Genomic DNA, 21,635 nt, shown 5'->3' on the forward strand with positions numbered 1-21,635 from the left:
CAGCCACTATGGAGAACAGTATGGAGGTTCCTTGCTGCTGCTGCTGCTGCTAAGCTGCTTCAGTCGTGTCCAACGCCACAGAGTTGGACCCCATAGACGGCAGCCCACCAGGCTTCCACGTCCCTGGGATTCTCCAGGCAAGAACACTGGAGTGGGTTGCCATTTCCTTCTCCAAAGCATGGAAGTGAAAAGTGAAAGTGAAGTCACTCAGTCGTGTCGGACTCTTAGCGACCCCATGGACTGCAGCCTACCAGGCTCCTCCGTCCATGGGATTTTCCAGGTGAGAGTACTGGAGTGGGGTGCCATCACCTTCTCCGGGAGGTTCCTTAATAAAACTAAAAATAGAGTTGCCACATGATCCAGCGATCTTACTTCTGGGCATATACCCAGAGAAAAACATGGCCCAAAAGGATACATGCACCCCAATATTCACTGAAGCACTGTTTACAATAGCTGAAGCATCGAAGCAACCTAAACGTCCATTGGCAGAGGGATGGATAAAGAAGATGTGGTACATATATGCATGGAATACTACTCAGCCATTAAAAAGAATGAAATAATGCCATTTGCAGTAACATGGATGGACCTAGAGATGGTCATGCCGAGTGAAGTAAATCAGATAGAGAAGGAGAAATATTATATGACATTTCTTATATGTGGGATCTAAAAAGAAATGATACAGATGAACTTATTTAGGAAACAGAAACAGACTCACAGACTCAGAGACCTAACTTACAGTTTCCAGTAGAGTGGGGGGGAATTGGGGGAAGTGATAGTTAGGGAGTTTGGATTGACATATATGCATTGCTATATTTAAAATGGATGACCAACAGGGTGCTACTGTATAGAACAGGGGACTCAATGTTATGCAGCAGCCTGGATAGGAGGGGAGTTTAGGGGAGAATAGATACATGTACATACATGGCTGAGTCCCTTTGCTGTCCACCTGAAATCATCACAACATTGTTAATTGACTATACTCCAATATGAAATAAAAAGTTTAAAAAAATTTTAAAAAGAATAAGCTCCCTTTGAGGGAGGCTAGAGAGTTCTGTCTGGAAAGAATATCAATGTTTCCTCACAGCTAAATCTGCTAAAGAAAGACTATCCTGGAGGTAAAGAAAGGCAAGTTTTTGACAAGGAAATTGAGACATATTTCCTTGGTGAAATCTCATGGTAACAGGCAAACACTGTCCCATATTTATCATGTTCAGCCTCTTTAAATGAGCACAGCTAATCTAACATGAAGATGTGGTGCAGTGGTTATGGAGTCCTTTAGGCTATGAGTTTTCCAACAGGCAATTTGTCAATATATATCAAAAGCCCAAGACTGTTCATACAATTTAGCACAGAAAACAGACTTTTGAGAACTTATCTTGAGAAATAATTTTTTAATATGCACAGAAGAATACGTAAGAATGTTCACTGCAATGTTACTTACAAAAGTGAAAAATTGAAAAAAGTCTAATAATTGGAAGTAGTTAAATAAGAGAATAAAATCATAGAGTATTAAGAGATCATTATTCATTATATACTTGTTATGTACTTGAACAATATTTAAAGACACTAAGAAAGCTCACGACATAATGGGAAAAAGTATATGCCATAAATCCAAAGTGGATATAAATTCTGTATAGGTATGCAGACACACAAACACACGTTTAAACACATATGGAGAGAGAGATTATCCAGATTTTTCCAGCTTTATTAGGCAAGGATTACCTTCCTTGCCTCCTTCCAGGTATTTCCATATTCCCCAATCTACGCTGGTTTCCACTGGTCACCTTACACTGAGCAGTTCTGTTCCAGAATTCTTCCCCAGTCACCTCTAGTCATCTCATAACAGCTTTTCCAGCTGGCTGTCACTCTCTAATATCTACCTTACCATGAAATATGAAAACCTTTCTATTTCCCAGGATGCTGCTAACATAAGGCTACAATTTTAACAAACTTCATGAAGTCTTAATGATTACAGAGGGGAATTACAGTGCAGGAAAAAAAAACTTTAAAAGTGGATATTGGATATCACTGCTCCTAAATTTCCCCCATTAGACTCTTTCCAGGGGCTCCTGCCTAGCATCCTGCTCCTTCGTTTTCAGCTGCCAGTGTGGTGCAGGAGCTCTTTCTATCTCCTGGATGGGGAGTCTCCTCTAGTCCTCTTGACCGAAGTCCTGAGGCCCCAACTTCTTGATTCAGACCATTAACAGAGGAAATGAGACATTACAATAATCTGGAAGAGGTACACCTCCTGCCAATAAAAATGGCTCTTTGTGTTATTTAAACAAAAACCTCAGTATCTTCATCTCAGTTCAGTTCAGTCGCTCAGTCATGTCCGACTCTTTGAGACCCCATGGATTGCAGCACGCCAGGCTTCCCTGTCCATCACCAACTCCTGGAGCTTGCTCAAACTCATGTCCATTGAGTCGGTGATGCCATCCAACCATCTCATCCTCTGTAGGCCCCTTCTCCTCCAGCCTTCAATCTTTCCCAGCATCAGGGTCTTTTCTAATGAATCAGTTCTTCACATCAGGTGGCCAAAGTATTGGAGCTTCAGCTTCAGCCTCAGTCCTTCCAATTAGTATTCAGGACTGACTTCCTTTGGGACTGACTGGTTTGATCTTGCAGTCTGAGGGACTCTCAAGAGTCTTCTCCAATGCCACAGTTCAGAAACGTCAATTCTTTGATGCTCAGCTTCCTTTATGATCCAATTCTCACATCCCTACATGACTATTGGAAAAACCATAGTTTTGACTATAGGGACCTTTGTCGACGAAGTAAAGTCTCTGCTTTTCAATCTCCATATAAATATCTGCATTTGGATAACTCCACCAGTTCAGAGCATGCACAAGAACAACTGATTGCCACTTCTTTGGGATCTTCAAGAAGATAAAAAGAGTTGTCACTAAAGACACAGTCCACCTTTAATCTTTAGAAGATTCTAGAAAAAAATTTTTAAATTTGCAATGCAGTTTCAAATACATAATAACAACAAACAGCAAATAAATTCTATGAACCAGGCACATTCCTATACCCTGAACAAATTAACTAATTGATCTTCATTAGACTCTTTTATGGTAAGTGCTATTATTAATATTCCCATATGGATGGAGAAATTAGAACAGAGAGGAGTTAAATAATTTGTCCAACAGCCCAGAGCCAGGAAACAGTGAAACAAAGCTATTGCCAGGTAATCTCATTCTAGAGAGTTAACTAATCTTAGCTACACTGGTGACTCAGTGGTAAAGAATCTGCCTGCAATGCAAGAGCTGCAGGAGACAGAGGTTCAATCCCCGGGTCAGGAAGATTCCCTGGAGGAGGGCATGGCAACCCACTCCAGTGTTCTTGCCTAGAGAATCCCATAGATAGAAGAGCCTGGTGGGGTACAGTCCATAGGGTTGCAAAGAGTCGGACACAACTGAAGTGACTTAGCAGGCACACATTGCATTGTAAAGAAAAGGCAATGGCACCCCACTCCAGTACTCTTGCCTGGAAAATCCCATGGACGGAGGAGCCTAAGAGTCGGACACGACTGAGCGACTTCACTTTCACTTTTCACTTTCATGCATTGGAGAAGGAAATGGCAACCCGCTCCAGTATTCTTGCCTGGAGAATCCCAGGGACAGGGGAGCCTGGTGAGCTGCCATCTATGGGGTCGCACAGAGTTGGACACGACTGAAGCGACTTAGCAGGCACACACTGCACTGTACTGTCCCCTAGGATGGGGGGAGGAGAAGGAATGGAATGGAAAGGAGGGGAGGAGTTACAGAAAAATGGTGACTCAGTCTTTTTTTCTTTTTTCAAATTTCCTAAAAAGCACTTTACCTTTAAAATTAGGAAGCAGAATATATTACATCCATATCTATAATATATCTATACCCATACCTATATTTCTATCTATGAATGTATTAGGGGGAGAAACATAGAGTTGCTCTGGGCATTGCATCTTCATTTCCCTAATTCACAGTGACCCCTCCTATTTAACCACTAGAGTGGACATCTTTTCTCTAAGAAATGCCTCTTGCTTATGTAAGTAGCCCCCAGGGAACTATGTTTATGCCCTGTGACCTCATGCCTCAGCTTCAGACAAGTGAACTAGGAGACTTCCTGACTCACTTAGGACCAATACAATTTTCTTATCTGAAGATTTTACACTGGATCTGAGAGCCCAACCAGTCAATCTGGGTTAGTCTCTTGTACAGAGGACATATATGGTCAGAGTAAGTTAGCTACTGCAACAACCAACCCCCAAATTTCAGTAGCTTATTTCTCAATCATATCCAGTTCAAATAGGTCAGTGGGGAAATGCTGTGCTCCAATAAATTTTATCAAATATCCAGGCTCCTTTTTCATCTAGCAGTTCAACTATTTTCTAAGGTCCTAGTCAAAGGAAGCGGAGAAGGCAATGGCACCCCATTCCAGTACTTTTGCCTGGAAAATCCCATGGATGGAGGAGCCTGGTAGACTGCAGTCCATGGGGTCGCTAAGAGTCGGACACGACTGAGCGACTTCACTTTCACTTTTTACTTTCATGCATTGGAGAAGGAAATGGCAACCCACTCCAGTGTTCTTGCCTGGAGAATCCCAGGGACGTGGAAGCCTGGTGGGCTGCCATCTATGGGGTCACACAGAGTCGGACACAACTGAAGCGACTTAGCAGCAGCAACAGCAGCAGTCAAAGGAAGAGGAAGAGGATGGAGAGGTACAGAGTAGGTTTTTTAATTGACCAGGCCTGAGAATAGTTTGTATCACTTCTGCCCACATTTTCCTGGCCATAATTCATCATATGACTGCACTTGACTGCAAAGAGTCCCTTGGACTGCAAGGAGATCAAACCAGTCAATCCTAAAGGAAATCATTCCTGAATATTCATCGGAAGGACTGATGCTGAAGCTGAATATGCAATACTTTGGCCACTTAATGTGAAGAACTGACTCATTAGTAAAGACCCTGATGCTTAGAAAGATTGAAGGCAGGAAGAGAAGGGGACAACAGAGGATGAGATGGTTGGATGGCATCACTGACTCGATGGACGTGAGTTTGAGCAAGCTACAGGAGTTGGTGATAGACAGGGAAGCCTGGTGTGCTGCAGTCCATGGGGTCTCAAAGAGTCGGACACGACTGACTGACTGAACTGAACTGAACTGCAAAGGATGCTGAAAAATGTCATTTCATTATATGCTCAGAATGAAGAACAAATGGACAGATGACCACCTGGTTAGTCTCTGTCACAACACATAAGTGTGAACTGTGGGGTTTATAGGCTGCTCTGTGCATGAAACAGCAAAGAAAGCTGATTTGTAGAGAGGGAAGAATGAAGCAGATGTCCATAGGGAAGCAGAGATGACAGCCTGGGGCTGTGGGTGGAGAGAGACAGAGTCATGTGGTTTTCTCTTCCTGGCTTTCCACTTTGAGACACAATATTGTTGTTTTGTTTGGCTTTGTTCTGTTTTCATATGTATATAATTTTTGTAATAATAGCTTTAGATATAATTCACATGTTGAGAAAATTCACTCTTTTAAAAGTATACAAGTGAGGGAGTTCCCTGGTGGTCCAGTGGCTAAGACTCTGGGCTTCCAATGCTGGGGACCTGGGTTCCATCCCTGGTCAGAGAACTGGGTCCCACATGCTGCAACTAAAGCTCCCATATTCCACAACGGAGATCGAAGACTCTGTGTGCCTCAACTAAGACATGATGTAACCAAATAAATAAAAATAAATATTTCAAAAAATGAAGTATGCAATTGAGTTGTTTTTTTTTAATTATATTCAGAATTGTACAGCAACTATCACTATCTAATTCCAGACCATTTTTATCTCCCCCAGAAGAAACTCCAGGACCATTAGCAATCATTTTCCATTCCCCACTCTGCCCAGCCCCCAGTAGCCAACTGGGACCACATAATAAGTGACCTTTTGTGTCTAGTTTCTTTCACTTATTCAAGGTTCATTCATGTTGTAGTATGTATCAGCATTTCGTTTCTTTTATACGATAAAATAATATTCCATTATAGGGGTATGCTAATTGCTTTATCCTTCGTCAGTTGGTGGACATTGGAGTTGTTTCCGCTCTTTGTCTATTCTGAATAATGCTGCTATGAACACTGGCGCACAAGTTCTAGTGTGCACTTAAGTCTTCATAGGAGTCGAATCACTGGGTCATATGGTAATAACACTATATTAACATTTTGAGGAACTGTCACTAGTTCTTAAGAGTCCTGGCTGCCCTTGCTCTACTTGAGCATCCTTCATATAAATATGTGAATTCCTTTTCTTTTTTCTTCTTTAATCAATTTGAACTCATTTCAACAACATTATCGGCAACCTCAAGAACCTTAACAAAAGTCACCTACTCCCATCGCTTTTGGCTTTGACTTTCCTGACTTCTCAGTCCTCTTTATTTTGGCTCTATTTTTGCCTGCCTATTTAATAATGCTTTAGTTTGGCTTTTTCTTGGCTACAACCCCCAGGCACTCATTCCAGCTAGCTCGAGTATAAGAACTTTAAGAAAAATACAAGATAAGATAATGGAAGCTTTCAGAATACAAGAACAGAAACCGTAACGGGCTGGCCTCAGAAAACTAGTACTAAAAGCTAGTTCTCAATTTGAGGTGGCCTGACAGACCTCACTAACAGACATTCATCGCTGTCTGTGGGATTTCATCATTATAAATACAGTTCACCCTTCCTCCTTTCTGCACTGCTAATAACTTTTCTCTTTGCTTTCATGCCACTCCTCTGAGAATGACTCTGATTAGCCCAGGATCTCTTTCTCTTTTCATATCTGGCTACAGGTCATGGGAATCTAGTGAATTTACGGATTAACTGCTCTTGAATCGGGTATTCACCTCTTGTTCAATCAGCTATGAGAATGGAGAGCTGGATAACAAGCTACAAAACATGACTGTTGGGCCTACTTCTTCAGTAGGGACAAGGGTTTAGAGCAGTTTCCAGTAGATGATACTGGGGTGGGAGAATAGGGTGATTAGTTTTGTGAGTGTGTGGTTGGTATTTTTAATGAAAAATGGATCACTCCTTTTTAAATCAATTTCTGTCTTTGTTCTTAGCAATTCTGCCAGAATCTAGTTTCCTGTGTTCAATCTCCGGCACTGTGCATTATAATTAAGGGTAAGACAAGTTCCTGCTCCCATCCCAACACAATCCCTTCTTGCTCAACTACCTCCCTGTGAGAAGAGTTGGATTAGACACACAGGCAGACCTCGGAGATACTGCGGGTTTGGTTCCAGACCACAGCAATAAAGTGAAGACTGCAGTAAAGCAAGTCCCATGAAGTTTCTGGTTTCCTAGTGCATAGAAAATTTATGCTTAGGCTATGCTGTAGCCCATCAAGTGTGCAATGGCATTACGTCTAAAAAAACAACATACCTTAATTTAAATACATGCATGTGTACTCAGTCACTCAGTCATGTCCAACCCTTTGTGACCCCATGGACTGTAGCCTGCCAGGCTCCTTTGTCCATGGGATTTTCCAGGCAAGAATTCTGGAGTGGGTTGTCATTCCTCCTCCAGGGGATCTTCCTGACCAAGGAAGGGGATCCGTGTCTCCTATGTCTCCTCTGCAGGCGGATTCTTCACCCACTGAGCCATAGAAAAAGCCCAATTTAAATACAATTTATTGCTAAAAAAGGCTGTCATCTGAGCCTTCAGCGAGTAGTAGTACTAACATGAAATATTACTGATCATGTCACCGTAGCAAGTACAATATTGAAAAAGGGCTTCTCTAGTGGCTCAGATAGCAAAGAATATGCCTGCAAAACGGGAGACCTGGGTTTGATCCCTAGGTCACAAAGATCCCCTGGAGGAGGACATGGCTACCCACTCCAGTATTCTTGCCTGGAAAATTCCATGGACAGAGAAGCCTACCGAGCTACAGGCCATGGGGTCACAAAGAGTCGGACACAATTGAGTGACTCTTTTTTCACATTCATTGCCAGAATTACCAAAGTGTGACACAGAGTTATGAAATGAGCAAATGTTACTGGAAAAATGGTGCTGATAGACTTCCTTGATGCAGGATGGCCATAAACCTTCCAGTTGTAAAAAGCATAATATTTGCAAAGCACACAAAAAAGTGAAGCACAATAAAGTGAGGTGCGCCTGTTTGTGCAGAGGCAGTTCATCCCCTTGGAGGATGCAAAGGTAAAAGGAGCAGAAAGAAGGCCTGGGAAAACCGGAAGACCCTATTTCCTGTTTCCATCAGATCTCCTCCCCTTCTCCTTCCCTCTCCCCCACTTCTCTCCCTATCTCCCACCCTATTTCCTAAGACATAAAGGGCTACAGCCACAGCAAAAGCTCAGAAAGTATAACAAATTGTCTCCAATTGCCAGGTTTATTTTCAACATGTCACAGCTGGAGTAGGACAGGAAGCTCCTTGAGCCAAAATTTAAGCTTCAGGATGGGTAAAAAACTGGCCTTAAGTAACTTTCTTTCTACAAGACAGAACCCAGAGATAGAAGTTTATGTATAAAAGGAAAAAGTACAGGTTTTAGTATGTTAGAATAAGCAATAACTTTTGAAATGAAAATGTAAATGCTAATCATTAAGAATTTTCCAGAATATTAAATTATGTATGTGTACATATTTTTTCCATTAACAAAGCAAAAAAAAAATTAAACTCTTCAGTTTGGTAAGGTCTTCCATTTTTCTGATTTCTAAAGAGGGTGAGTCCATAGTCTGCCCTAATTTTATATTTTGTTCCTCTTTCTTCTTTTTTTGATAAATATTCTTCCCTGTGGCTAACATCAAGTGTGGATTTGCCAGATTATCTGGATATACTCCAAAAGAAATATCTCACTCATATCTTGAAAGAAAAAGGCATTTAGTGTACATATGTCTAAAAGCTAAAGTGGCTTGAGGGTAGGGATGGGGGCAGTGATGATGGATAGAGGAGGCAGGGTTTCATATTTAACTAGTAAACTTTGACCAGACTTTCTGAACCTTAGTATTTTAGGAATTTGAGTTGGCCAAGTCAAAGACTCATACACAGCAGGAATCGGAAAAAGCAGATTATTTGCATGAGTTTTGCACTACCAAATTGGATATGCACTGTTTCATAACCGGGCACAGCACAAACATGTTTGTTTATTTTAAGGCTGTCTGCTGACCTGCATTGTGAGTTTGCTCAGAGGGCCACTGTGGCAGAGTTGAGAGCCCAGACCTGGGACCTCTGAAGGCAAATGCTGGTATCATCACTTGAAAAGCTTTCTCCATGCTGGCTGGCTATAGTCGGGACAGTCCTTAGAAAAGCTGGCTCTTGGTAATTTGAGTCAGACTGATTCAGCAAACACGTTTTGTCTTATTTTTTTTCCTTTTGGCCCCACCACATAGTACATGGGATCTTAGTTCCCTGACCAGAGATTGAACTCGTGCCCCTTGCGTTGGCGAGCACAGTTCTAATCATTGGACCACCAGCAAAGTCCCGATCATGTTCTCTTTTAAATCACCTATATGTCCCTAAGTATATTCCAAAAAGGCTGAATTCCCATCCACAATAGGGGTGTGAAATGTGACAAAATGAGTCTCAGGGTCTTATTGAAGTGATGCCACAGGGTTTAGAATAAAGAGAGGTGAAGAATGTGGACAGGGAGGTCAAATGTGTGAATTTGGGAGCCAGACTGCCTGGCCTGGCTTTTTCGGTCCTCCTTTTCCCAGCCATGTGATCTCAGGTAAGTTATTTAACCTCTCTGTGCCTCAGTTTCCCAATGTGTAATATGGAGATTACACTGCTCCTATTTCAAAAGCATCATTATGAGTATTAATGAGTTAATAATAAAGTTTTAAAGGTGATTAGGACATTGTATGACAGGTAGTAAATGATATACATGTTTGTTAAATAAAGGAAAATATACTTATGGCAGGTGAACCTTACAATGACTGACTCCAGAACTCTATATCCTCAGGTGAGAAAGGGTTGAATGTTAGAAACAACCCAAATTGGAACACATCTAAATAAACTACAGTGAGGTTATACTATGAAACACCATACTAGCCACTTTTAAAATGAAGTATGTCTATAAGTGGGTTTCCTCAATGGCTCAGCAGGTAAAGAATCTGCCTGTCCAAAAAAAAAAAAAAAATCTGCCTGTCAATGTAGGAGACACAGGAAATATGGGTTCAATTCCTGGGTAGGGAAGATCTGGAGGAGGTAATGGCAACCCACTCCAGCATTTTTACCTGAAAAAATCCCATGGATAGAGGAGCCTGGCGGGCTACAGTCCATGGGGTCACAAAGAGCTGGACATGACTGAGCGACTAAGCATGCATGTATATATACTGCTGCGGAATAATCCCTAAGATATATTGTTAAGGGAGAGAGCAAGTCCCAGTACAGCATATGCAAAATTAATTACGAGAACTAGCACTTACTGAATAATTTCTATGCATCAGAGCTTTACATATATTAACTCATCTAATCTCTATACAAGGAAGGTACTAGTTTTTTCACCACTGTGAAAATGAGAGTCTCAGGGAGGCCAGGGTTGAAACTAACATGCCTAGGTTATTCTTTCAAACTTGTAAGTCAGATAATTCACTTTGGATTCAGGGAGTGGAGGAAGTAAGGGATAGAAATGACCTGGAATTATTTTATTTGAATGCATTTCATTTGGAAGGCACATTCTCTTCTAACAAAGACTATGCAGACATTAAAAATAGGGAGTATCCCTGCAGTGCATAGATGGAAAAGTCTCTTAGATAGCCTTTTAGGTGAAAAAAGCAAAATGTAGAATGATGATGAGTACAGAAAGATTATTTTTATGTAAAATTTTGTTAAAGGACATACATACATGTGCAGTAACAAGGATACACAAAACTTAGTAATCGTAGTTATATTTTGGGGAGGGATTTAGGGGCAGAAGAGGAGCTTTTATTTTTCTCTGATAAAATTTATTGCTTTAATTTTTTCCCTTGGGTTTATTACTTTTATTTAAAAAAAAATACTGTGAAGCATTACTAGACTGTGGGATTAATGACTATTATTGTTTTCATATTTATACTTCCCTGCAAAAAGTAAGTTACAGTATATGTTATTTAAAAAAAATAAAAACAAGGTAGCATAAAAAAATAGTGCCTCCTAGCCTCAGGAGTCCTAATGAGCTATAGTCACAGAGACGCCAGACCAGTCAAAATTGGAAGAAAGAGCTATAATCACAGGAAAGAACTCTCCCCACAACTTGAAGTAGCCCAGAAAAAGCAGCAGTAATGACAGCAGGCCTGCCTTCAAGAAAAGCAGAGACAGTAGCCGTGGCAGGCCCTGCAGTGGCCGGCGTAGGTGATAACACAAGATGACATCAGAAAACAAAAACTGCCACACAGAACCCAAGGCCTCCAAGAAAGAGAGAAACTGAAGGGCTTGAGGTGTAAAATCAACAAGAGGGAACTTAGGAGTCAATGCTAAAGTGATTATGACTCACAGTCTGATGGTCCTCAAGACTTGAGTGGCCTTGGAGAAACCGGATCACAGTTGTGTAACCAAGGCCCTGTGCTGGAGACACATAATGGATAGATGATGGTCTTCCTCCAGCCCCAGGTGATCTCAATGAGGTCAGTGTGCCAGACCCCTCAGCAAGGCAATATATAGGCGTCAAACAAGCATTTCATCTTACCTCCTTCTGCCTGCCAAAACCCTGGCAGAGAGGAGCATCATTACATGAGAGAATGCATGTGGCCTAATTATTTGTCACACTCGATCACTAGACCAGACCCTTTAAGAGTAGTCCAAAGAATTTATTTCATGGGAACCAAATACAGTAATTCATGTTGCAATCCTGCCCAAATCACTGAACAGATACTTTAAGACCCAAATTCCTTAAAACCAGCTTTGATTTAGCACACACTACACGTTCCAACTAGAGTTTCAAGTGAGTGGAGCTGCCCACACGAAGCCATTTCTCACAGATCGCTGGCAGTTAAGTGCTCAAGAAGAAAGAGATTTCTTCAACTTCCTTTGGGTCTCACAAAACGAAAGCAGCCGTTACATAATAAAGCCTGTAAAAAGCTCCATGGGTTAAGAAGTCCCCTGATGTTTTTTCTGCCTTCAGTCATTTGTTTCAAGTATTCAGAAACAGTGAAAGTTCACGAAGCAAAAACATCTTGGGCAGGAAAAGAAGTGTGAGAGTTAGTCAGCAGCTCGACTCACTCATAGGTCCATGAGGTTGTAACTTAATCTTGACAACATAGTCTTTCCTGGAAGAGCTTTGAGCAGCGATTTATCATTTTATAATTTGTGGTTTCAATGTGAGCCATCAACCAAGCAGCTGTCTTGGTCTGAGGCACTTTTGAATCTTTCAAAAAACCCCGGGGAGGCAGGAAGCCGGCTTCAAACTTGAGGCCCCAAACTCGTGGGGTTTAAGGGAGAAGGCACAAAGGCCAGGATTTCTGTGTGCGCTCTCTAGTCTTTGGAAATGTATGGAATGTGTTCCTGTGTTTGTTTTAGACTTGGTGGGGGCTGGGGGGGGGGAGCATACTTCGATAGCTGGAGCCGTGGGCTGGCCCCTCGTATCTCTGGACGGCTTTTCTTCTGTTGCACGATCCCCTGGGAAATGAGAAGCTGCAAGCTGAGAGGGGGGAAATGGGTGGAGAAAGGGGAAGCAAGGGGGAAGGGAGGAGTGCCCGCGATAACTCTGCTGACTTCACAGTTTTGCACCGTGGCCTGCCCTGCCTACCTCTGTTGACTTCAAAGCTCGAGGAGTGCCTCTGCGCTCGTGCTCAGCCAGCCCCGCGGCCGCCGGTGGGAGAAGGCATTGACTCTTAGCCCCAGGACCGCATCCATCCGAGAACGACATTTCTGAAATTAACTTTGCCGTGAACAAAAGGCGGCTCTGGGTCACCCAGTGCTGGGATTCCAGCATCCACCAGGGCGAAAGGCAGCTTTTACAGAGATGTCTCCAGAAACTCGGGCGGTTTCCCAAGGTGTCTCACTGGTTCTGCAGCAGTGTTGGCCGTCTGTGGGCCGATGGGCGTGGCTTTCGCAATCGTGTTGGGGCGCCCGGATTTGGGAAGACTTGCCTCCTCTCCTCCGAGCAATGCAGGGAATCAGATGTTTGCTGGCAGCTCCCACAGTCTGTCACCATTCTCTCCCCTCCCTGCTCCCCACGCTGGGATTGACTTGTTTTCCTTCCCATCTCTGTTTTCTCCAGAGTCCTCCGGCCTCTCCCGAGAGAGGAAGCGGAGGAAGTAAGAGGACCATCCTGGCCGCTGTCACTCATGACCTTCTAATCTGCTTATCATTCTAAACCCAGGACGGAAAGAGGCGCAGCACCTTCTCTGAGCAAAAACACTCACCACAGAATTTCACGGGCTGAAACCAAGATGCACAGCACAGGTTTGAAATATACGTGCATGTGTAAGACGAGTCAGACGGCAATGCAGGAGACCTGGGTTCAATCCCTGGGTCTGGAAGATCTCTGGAGAAGGAAATGGCAATCCACTCCAGTATTCTTGCCTGGAAAAGCCCATGGATGGAGGAGCCTGGCAGGCTACAGTCCATGGGGTCGCAAAGAGTCAGACACAACTGAGCAACTAACACACACACATGATGTTTCACAATTCTCTCCTTCACTAACCCCAGACAGTATTGGATGTATGAGCAGCTTTAACGATCTTCTACTGTTCGATGTGAATTTAAAGATAAGCCACTATGGAGAACAGTGTGGAGATTCCTTAAAAAACTGGAAATAGAACTGCCTTATGATCCAGCAATCCCACTGCTGGGCATACACACTGAGGAAACCAGAAGGGAAAGAGACACGTGTACCCCAATGTTCATCGCAGCACTGTTTATAATAGCCAAGACATGGAAGCAACCTAGATGTCCATCAGCAGATGAATGGATAAGAAAGCTGTGGTACATATACACAATGGAGTATTACTCAGCCATTAAAAAGAATACATTTGAATCAGTTCTGATGAGGTGGATAAAACTGGAGCCTATTATACAGAGTGAAGTAAGCCAGAAGGAAAAACATAAATACAGTATACTAACGCATATATATGGAATTTAGAAAGATGGTAACAATAACCCGGTGTACGAGACAGCAAAAGAGACACTGATGTATTGAACAGTCTTATGGACTCTGTGGGAGAGGGAGAGGGTGGGAAGATTTGGGAGAATGGCAATGAAACATGTAAAATATCATGTAGGAAACGAGTTGCCAGTCCAGGTTCGATGCATGACGCTGGATGCTTGGGGCTGGTGTACTGGGACGGCCCAGAGGGATGGTATGGGGAGGGAGGAGGGAGGAGGGTTCGGGATGGGGAACACATGTATACCTGTGGCGGATTCATTTTGATATTTGGCAAAACTAATACAATTATGTAAAGTTTAACAATAAAATAAAATTAGAGAAAAAAAAAAAAAAAGAAAAAGCAAGAGAAAAAAAAAAAATAAATAAAGATAAGCATAGGCTTAGTTCAATCTCTCAGTCGTGTTCAACTCTTTGCGACCCCACGGACTGCAGCATACCAGGTCTCTCTGTCTATCACCAACTCCTGGAGCCTACTCAAACTCAAGTCCATCGAGTTGGTGATGCCATCCAACCACCTCATCCTCTGTTGTCCCCTTCTCCTCCCACCCTCAATCTTTCCCAGCATCAGGGTCTTTTCAAATGAGTCAGTTCTTTGCATCAGGTGGCCAAAATATTGGCGTTTCAGCTTCAGCATCAGTCCTTCCAGTGAATATTCAGGACTGATTTCCTGTAGGATGGTCTGGTTGGATCTCCTCGCAGTCCAAGGGACAAGCATAGGCTAGAAGTAGATATCTTGGAAATTCAGCTTCACTAGCCGAACTAAGCACCACAAACAGTTCAGAAGGACCTGTAACTGGTTACAGATCCTAGTTACAGTGTTTTCCCCCTTCTAACGTTCTCACTGCTAGCCTTAGGTCCTGGCTTGAGAAGGGTCTTAGAAGGGTCTAGCCTAGTCTTCGGAGAAGGTGATGGCACCCCACTCCAGTACTCTTGCCTGGAAAATCCCATGGATGGAGGAGCCTGGTAGGCTGCAGTCCATGGGGTCGCTACGAGTAGGACACGACTGAGCGACTTCACTTTCACTTTTTACTTTCATGCATTGGAGAAGGAAATGGCAACCCACTCCAGTGTTCTTGCCTGGAGAATCCCAGGGATGGGGGAGCCTGGTGAGCTGCCGTCTTTGGGGTCGCACAGAGTCGGACACGACTGAAGCGACTTAGCAGCAGCAGCAGCAGCCTAGTCTTTTCAGAACATGGCCACACCATGGGCTGTCTGTGCCTCCTGGGTCCAGCTTTGTACTTGGATGCAAGGGTATTTGGAAAACAACACGTGATTCTTGTCCTTAAGAAAATTAACAGAAACATCGAATTTTCGCTAGGAAATTAGTGAGCAAGATAGCCCAAACTCTCTACAACTAGAGATTTTAAAATCAAGAAATGAAAACTTAGGTTAGTTAAGAGAGCTGCCTAAGGTAAATGTTTCCTTGGTTAATCCCACAAACAAAAATTAGAACCAGAGTCAGTTTGTAGCAAACACTTCCTTGTGGACTCAAATCTGAATAAATGTTACTCAAAACAAGATGCGTGTGTGTGTGTGTGTATGCTCACTCGTGTCCAACTCTTTACAACCCTATGGAATTTTCCAGGCAAGAATACTGGAGTGGGTTGCCATTCCTTCTCCAGGGATCCTTTCCAACCCAGGGATGTAACCTGAGTCTCCTGCATCAGCAGGTAGATTCTTCACCTAAACTGTACCACCTGGGAAGCCCATACAATAGATGCACTGAGGCTCTTTTATGGTTAAGGTAACCTGCTCTTGGTCTTCTAGATTCAAACTAACTCCACCCACCCTCAACCTCTGTATGGGGTTTCAACCAAGTACTGTCAATGCATTTGAAATTGATTCAAAATGCTTTCTGGAAAACCATCTCAGTTGAACTTGCAGGCACTGTTGGGGTTCCCTTCCAAGAAAGAATGGACTGACATTCTCCCTGGACTAGACCCAGGTTAGGCTCTGCCTGCCTGGGAGTGTGTCTCCGTCTTTGACAGTCTGATGGCTAAAGCTCCAGGTTCCTGCTCTTCAATCAACACCACCAAATTCCTGCAGTGTTGGCTCGACTCACGAGCCCACAGAGTTGAGACAGTTCTTTTTTTACAGAGACACTAAGGATGTATGTACCTTCTTTCCCCTGAATTCTTTCTCAAACTTTCTCTGTCACGATTTACTACTATTTACTGAGCATCCTGTATGGCCTGGATACTGGGGAAAACAAGGCGACTCATGGACTCTGTAAGTGCCATAGGGAATCACTGTATAACCAAATTAGAGATGAGAAGAACAACATAAGAGGAACATCCCACAGCCCCACATCCACCCCACCTAACAAAGTGAAGGAGCTAATACTCAAGTTCTTCAGAGTTCTCTTGGCTCACTTCCCAGCTGTGGTCAGATTCTCTGCATGCTCGTTCCTCCTTTTCTGGATTACTTGTGGAATTGCCAGGAGGACAGAGGCTTGAAGAATGCAAGCAGGAAAGAAAAAAAAAAAAAAGGAGCATCTGCAAATGATTGACTGAAACCAGTTGTAGCTGGGCAGAATCAGGGTTTTCAGCTGCAAGCAACAGAAACTAACTCTGACAGATTAAAGAAAAGGAATTTCTCAAAAAGCTATCGAATAATCCCTGAGAAGGCTGAAAAACAGGATCAGAAAACATAAGAACTGAGAACTCAGGATCATATCTGAGGCCACAGGTACAATCACAGCCTAGCAAGAGTGAGATGAGGGCACCTCTGCTGCCACTGCTGAGTGCTGTACCACGGCTTCCACCATCACTGTCTTCAGCCCTCGACACTTGATACCACCATGGGCAGTGGGAGCCTGGATATTTTTGTCACCCTGCAGCCTCCCCCAGAAAGGATTCTCCAATGTCCCACTTTGTTGATGCTAATAACTTCTGATTCCTTCCGGAGCAAGAGCACCTGATTGGCCAAGTCTTGGTTGTATGTCCACGTCCTAGCTGCAAAGTGGACTAGACTTTTCTAGAGACTTCTAGAAGACTAGAGCAGTCTTTTTTAGGGCGCTGAAATTCATGAAGTGATAGCATCCCAAACATGGGAAGGGGGTTCAGATGCTCAGTAGCCAAAAATGACCCTAAGCCCCCTTCCTCTAATCCCATGTGGAGGGAGAGCGTGAGTTAACACTGACCTGCCAGAGGATTAGAAATAAGTCCAGGAGACACATTTCAGCACTGAGGCTGGTGTCCTCTGACCCAGAAGCAAGGCCCTTAGGCCAGTAAGGTCAGCACAACCAGGGTGAACTTCCCTAAGAGAAGGAGGTAGAGACTTCTCCCTGGGTGCCCCCTACCTCCAGCCTAAGCAAGGAGAAGCGGGGGAGCTGTGGGAAGTCTCCCTGGGAGTGAGAAGTGCAGTCCCCTCCCGCTCTAGCAGCCTTTCCTTCTGCAGCTGGATCAGCCCCGCCTAGCCCCTCCATCCTTTTCTCACCAACAGGAAGGAAATCCAAGCTGCCACCATCGGAAAACAAAAGCCTATGTCAGAAATATTTACCTTTGGCCTTGATCTCTCATCCCAGACCTGCTGCTTAGACTTTTCACAATTTATGGATCCTGACATATGGTGATTCATCTTGGTTTTGTCACTGCTAGCCACCACGCAGAAGGGTTGGCCTCCGAGATGGGGGTGGGTGGCTAGGGAGAAGGGACACGTGTGCTCAGCAGCCACCCTTCAAAGTCCCAGGCCACAGTTTTCTCTTACGGATGTTGCCCAGCCCAGGGTGGGCGGTTCATCTGTGGCTTATTTTCCGTTTGTTTTAGTCCCCCACCCATTTAGTAAGTTGGTCTAAAAACAAAACAAAAAAAGCCCCAAATAAAACCAAAAAAGGAAACTTTTTTTTTGAGTCATCTGATTATTTGTTCCCTGACTTTAGAAGAGAGGCAAAATAACCCCAAAGTGTAGCACTTTACTGAAGGATGATACATGGGATTAGGCAGTCCCTCAAGCCATTCTTAGGATCCTGCCCTGGGGTGGGCCCTTGGTGACACTCTGTTTTCCTTTATCCCTTTCCTGAGGATGTGGCTAGAAAGATAGATGGATAACTCCAGCTATCTGCTTCTAACTTGGGGGGAAAGGCTGGGTGTGGAGAGGATGGCGGGGAGGCTGGGTGCGAGGTAGAATGTGGCTGTTTCCAGCCATCCTTCCGCTACCTCTCACCACAACCCTAGATACTTACAAGCATCCCTACCTTTTCCTGTAGGCTGTCAGAGCTCCTAGGAGAGCCACACATGAAGCCTTCATGAAAGCTGTTGTGTAGTCACTCAATCGTGACTCTTCAACCCCATGGGCTGTAGCTTGCTAGGCTCTTCTGTCCATGGGAAAGCTCCAGGTGGTGAAAACTTCTGAGTTCCCCCTGATTAATCAGATCACTAGAAATGAAACAAAACAAACAAAAAAAAAGAAAAGAATATTTTTAACACCTTACAAGAGTGCCTTCACTGAGTCAAAGTTCAATACTACAGTCCCATATTTCTTAGAAAGTAAACAGAAGAAATAGAAGAACAAAAAGCAAAAGAAAAAAAAAGCCCACCCACATTTTGATATCTTGTGAAAACACAGTGGAAGACATTTTCCATTATGTTTCTCAGCCTCTTGTCTTTTAGGATCTATGTGATAAATTTCACGTAGAATTCACAAGAAAAAGATTATGTTTCCTCATGAGCTAATATTGCTTCCTTTTTTCCAGACAGTAACCAATTGTGTTTCCCTTTTTGCTTTGACTGTCAGGGAGCCTGAACTTAAGTTTAATACCCATTTACAAAATTATCTTATCTCCAGCTCCTGATCTTCCCCTTCCTCTATGTGGTTTCTCAACCCCCCCTTTCATCTTTACCTTAACTGCTTCATCTAGTTGTACATTTAATTTCAGCTACACCAGAGTTTTTAAAAAACCTGAAAAGTGCAACAAACAACAAAACTAACCATCAAATTAGTAACATGACCAAGGTCACCCAGAACTTGGTCTCACTTCCCCAATATCTCCCAGGTGGTTAGTGAGACTCACAGGCTAGACACATGCAACGAGTAGAATATGTTCAAGCATTAAATGAGAAGAACAAAGATTCTAGGGATTGAGGAAACGTATCAGTGAAGACTGGAGCAGTCAAGGAAGGCTTCCCGAAGGTGGCAGTACTTATTGTAAGCTTTGAAGGCTTGGGGTTAATTTCAAGGGTTCATTTCATTGGATCATTTATATAGTTTGGCTGGACTACATGAAGCATGTACCTTGGAATTTATCCAACTGGCTCTTTTCTGGGGACAGTTTGTGAACTTAGTCTGAGAGGCCAGTGCATTACTTTCTAGGGAGCAATTATGTGAAGGCAATCAGGTGAGTCCTCAGTAAAATGGTGAAGTGGGTGGGACAGGTCGGGGCACTATATTGGCATTTTAGATGGGATAATTCTTCATTGGGACTATTCTACATACCACAGTACCCTTGGCATCCTGCTTCACACCCACTAGATGCTCATAACAATCCCTAGTCACTGGGATAGCCCCAAATTCTACCCGTTGTCCTCAACACACCCTGGAGGGCAGTGATGCACGCAGGTGAGACGGACCACTACCTCAGATGCCCAAAATTCTCCTCGCAGTTCTGCCATCTACAACTGGATTTCCAGATTTAGCAAAAAACTATAGAACATCCAATTAAATTTGAATTTCAAATAAACAATGAATAATTTTTTAGTATAAGTATGTTCCAAATATTGCACTACTTGTTGTTTATTGGAAAATTCAAATTAAGCTAGTGGTCCTTATTTGATCTGGAAGCCCTACCCACAGCCCATTATCACCATATACAAACCTGTCTCCCAGAAATTCCCTTTGGGTTGGTCCCTCTGCTGTGTACTGAGCTATCCTCTACTTCTTCCCTGCAAGATCCACCTATTCTGTATTTCAGTTCTTCATGTTCAATCTCAGCTAAATCACAAGGGGAGGGTAAATACTTTAAATCAGAGGAACAAATTCTTTTAATAAGGTAACCATCTTACCTTAACCTGGTTAAAGTATCAATATACACCAGTCTCTAGAAGGCTCTCAGATCGAATGGTGGTGGGAAGGACAGACAGGGAAACAGGAAGCATTTCTAGGGCTGACAGCTTATGCCATGTGACCCTAAATTTCAACGAGCCTCAATTTTGCCTGCACAATGGGGAACTTCACACACTGTTGAGGGCTTCCCTGGTGGTGCTAATGGTAAAGAATCCGCCTGCCAATGCAGCAGACATGAGATTTGGGTTTGATCCCTGGGTCTGAAAGACCCCCTGGAGGAGGACATGGCAACCTACTCCAGTATTCTGGTCTCATGGAGAATCTCATGGACAAAGGAGCCTGGCAGGCTACAGTCCATAGAGTCATAAAGAGTCAGACACCATTGAGTGATTAGCACACACACAGGCATGCTCTATTGATGAATTATGCTAGGGTGGAGCCTGGGACTGGGGATTTTTTAAAGCCCGAGCCTGACCCCAGGGTCTCCCTAACTTGCAACTGAGGTTGAGAATCACTCCTTCACTTCCTGAGAAAAGTGAGAGAAAGGAGAGAGCATGATAAAGAATGAGAGAGAAACAGAGAGAATAAGACCTGGTCTCAGGGGCTCTGCTTGGTGTTGGTCATTGAGGGGATTTGGAAGAAGCAAGAGGCAAACACATTCCACTCAAGCAGGGGGAAAAAAGTTCAAGAAAATAATATACTTCGAATGTGTTCCATTTTGAGCAAAACAGATGTGAAAAGGCACTTCTGAAGAGCCCAGTGAGTGTTTCATTTTATGCCAAACACTGTCCTTAGGGATGTTCCAGCTTACCAAAAAAAAGTCCCCTAGAGAGAGTCCCATTTTTCTTTATTACCTAGTGAGTCTAACCAATGCCAGGATCAGGTTCAGAAACCGGGCTGCTCACACGCATGGCCTTGCTGGTGTTGGCTTCGAAGCAAGCTTCTGATGTTACCACGGGCACCTCAGTGAAAGAGGCTCCCCTCTTGGCTCCGTGTGGGCTGTGAGCCCAGAGTGTCAGTCTGCGTGCCATCAGCACATGCAGGCCTTGACTCTGACAAGTAGGTCAGCATCGACATGGCTCCAGCCTCCACCAAGAGGTACTTGTCCCTGGCAGGAAGCTGCTTCTGCAGAATTAAAAACCATCAGAGTTGATCAAAGGAAGTGCAGGGTAGGCTGGCGGGCGGGCCAGATCCTAATCTCCACTTGCTGGCCTCACGCATCACTGCACATGAGTCACCCCACTGAGCTCAGCGGACATGCTGTTTGGATTAGGCTTTTACAGGCGAGGTTTGCCAAGCTTGCACAGAGCAGACGAGAGGCGAGGGAGGAAGCTGGGATATGGGTTAGATGTGGTTGCCCAGGTGCCAGGGAGGAGGCAGTTGGCTCCCTAGGTACACAGGACAGTGGCAGTGGGGGGGATTGTGAATCCTGCTGTCTGTGGCCTACTCTTCAGCTCAGCTCCACGAACCCCATTAGGGGCAACGGAGCCCACACCAAGCCTACACATCTTTCCTCTCTTGCCAACTCTCCAATTAAGATGTACTATTACAGGACTCACATCTTGCTTTCACTCAACCATTTGCCTCTTAAC

At 43.8% G+C, this 21,635-nt stretch overlaps 1 long non-coding RNA gene across 2 annotated transcripts in view; it reads right to left on the bottom strand.

Annotated features, from left to right (window-relative positions):
• Positions 1-18,411, bottom strand: part of LOC104990312 — a 31,635-nt gene extending 13,224 nt beyond the window's left edge. The window contains exons 1-2 of one of the 2 annotated variants that reach the window (XR_825504.1): positions 18,239-18,411; positions 17,545-17,684 (exon numbers count right to left, since the gene is read on the bottom strand). This is a non-coding gene — a long non-coding RNA (uncharacterized LOC104990312). Of the gene's footprint in view, positions 1-17,544; positions 17,873-18,238 lie in introns of those variants that run through there. The other variant, XR_825503.1, reaches the window with a different exon arrangement.
• Between the last annotated feature and the right edge of the window lie 3,224 nt (positions 18,412-21,635).

This window comes from Bison bison, unplaced genomic scaffold (genome assembly GCF_000754665.1).
Source record: "Bison bison bison isolate TAMUID 2011002044 unplaced genomic scaffold, Bison_UMD1.0 scf7180017864177, whole genome shotgun sequence".
Taxonomy (NCBI): Eukaryota; Metazoa; Chordata; class Mammalia; order Artiodactyla; family Bovidae; genus Bison; species Bison bison.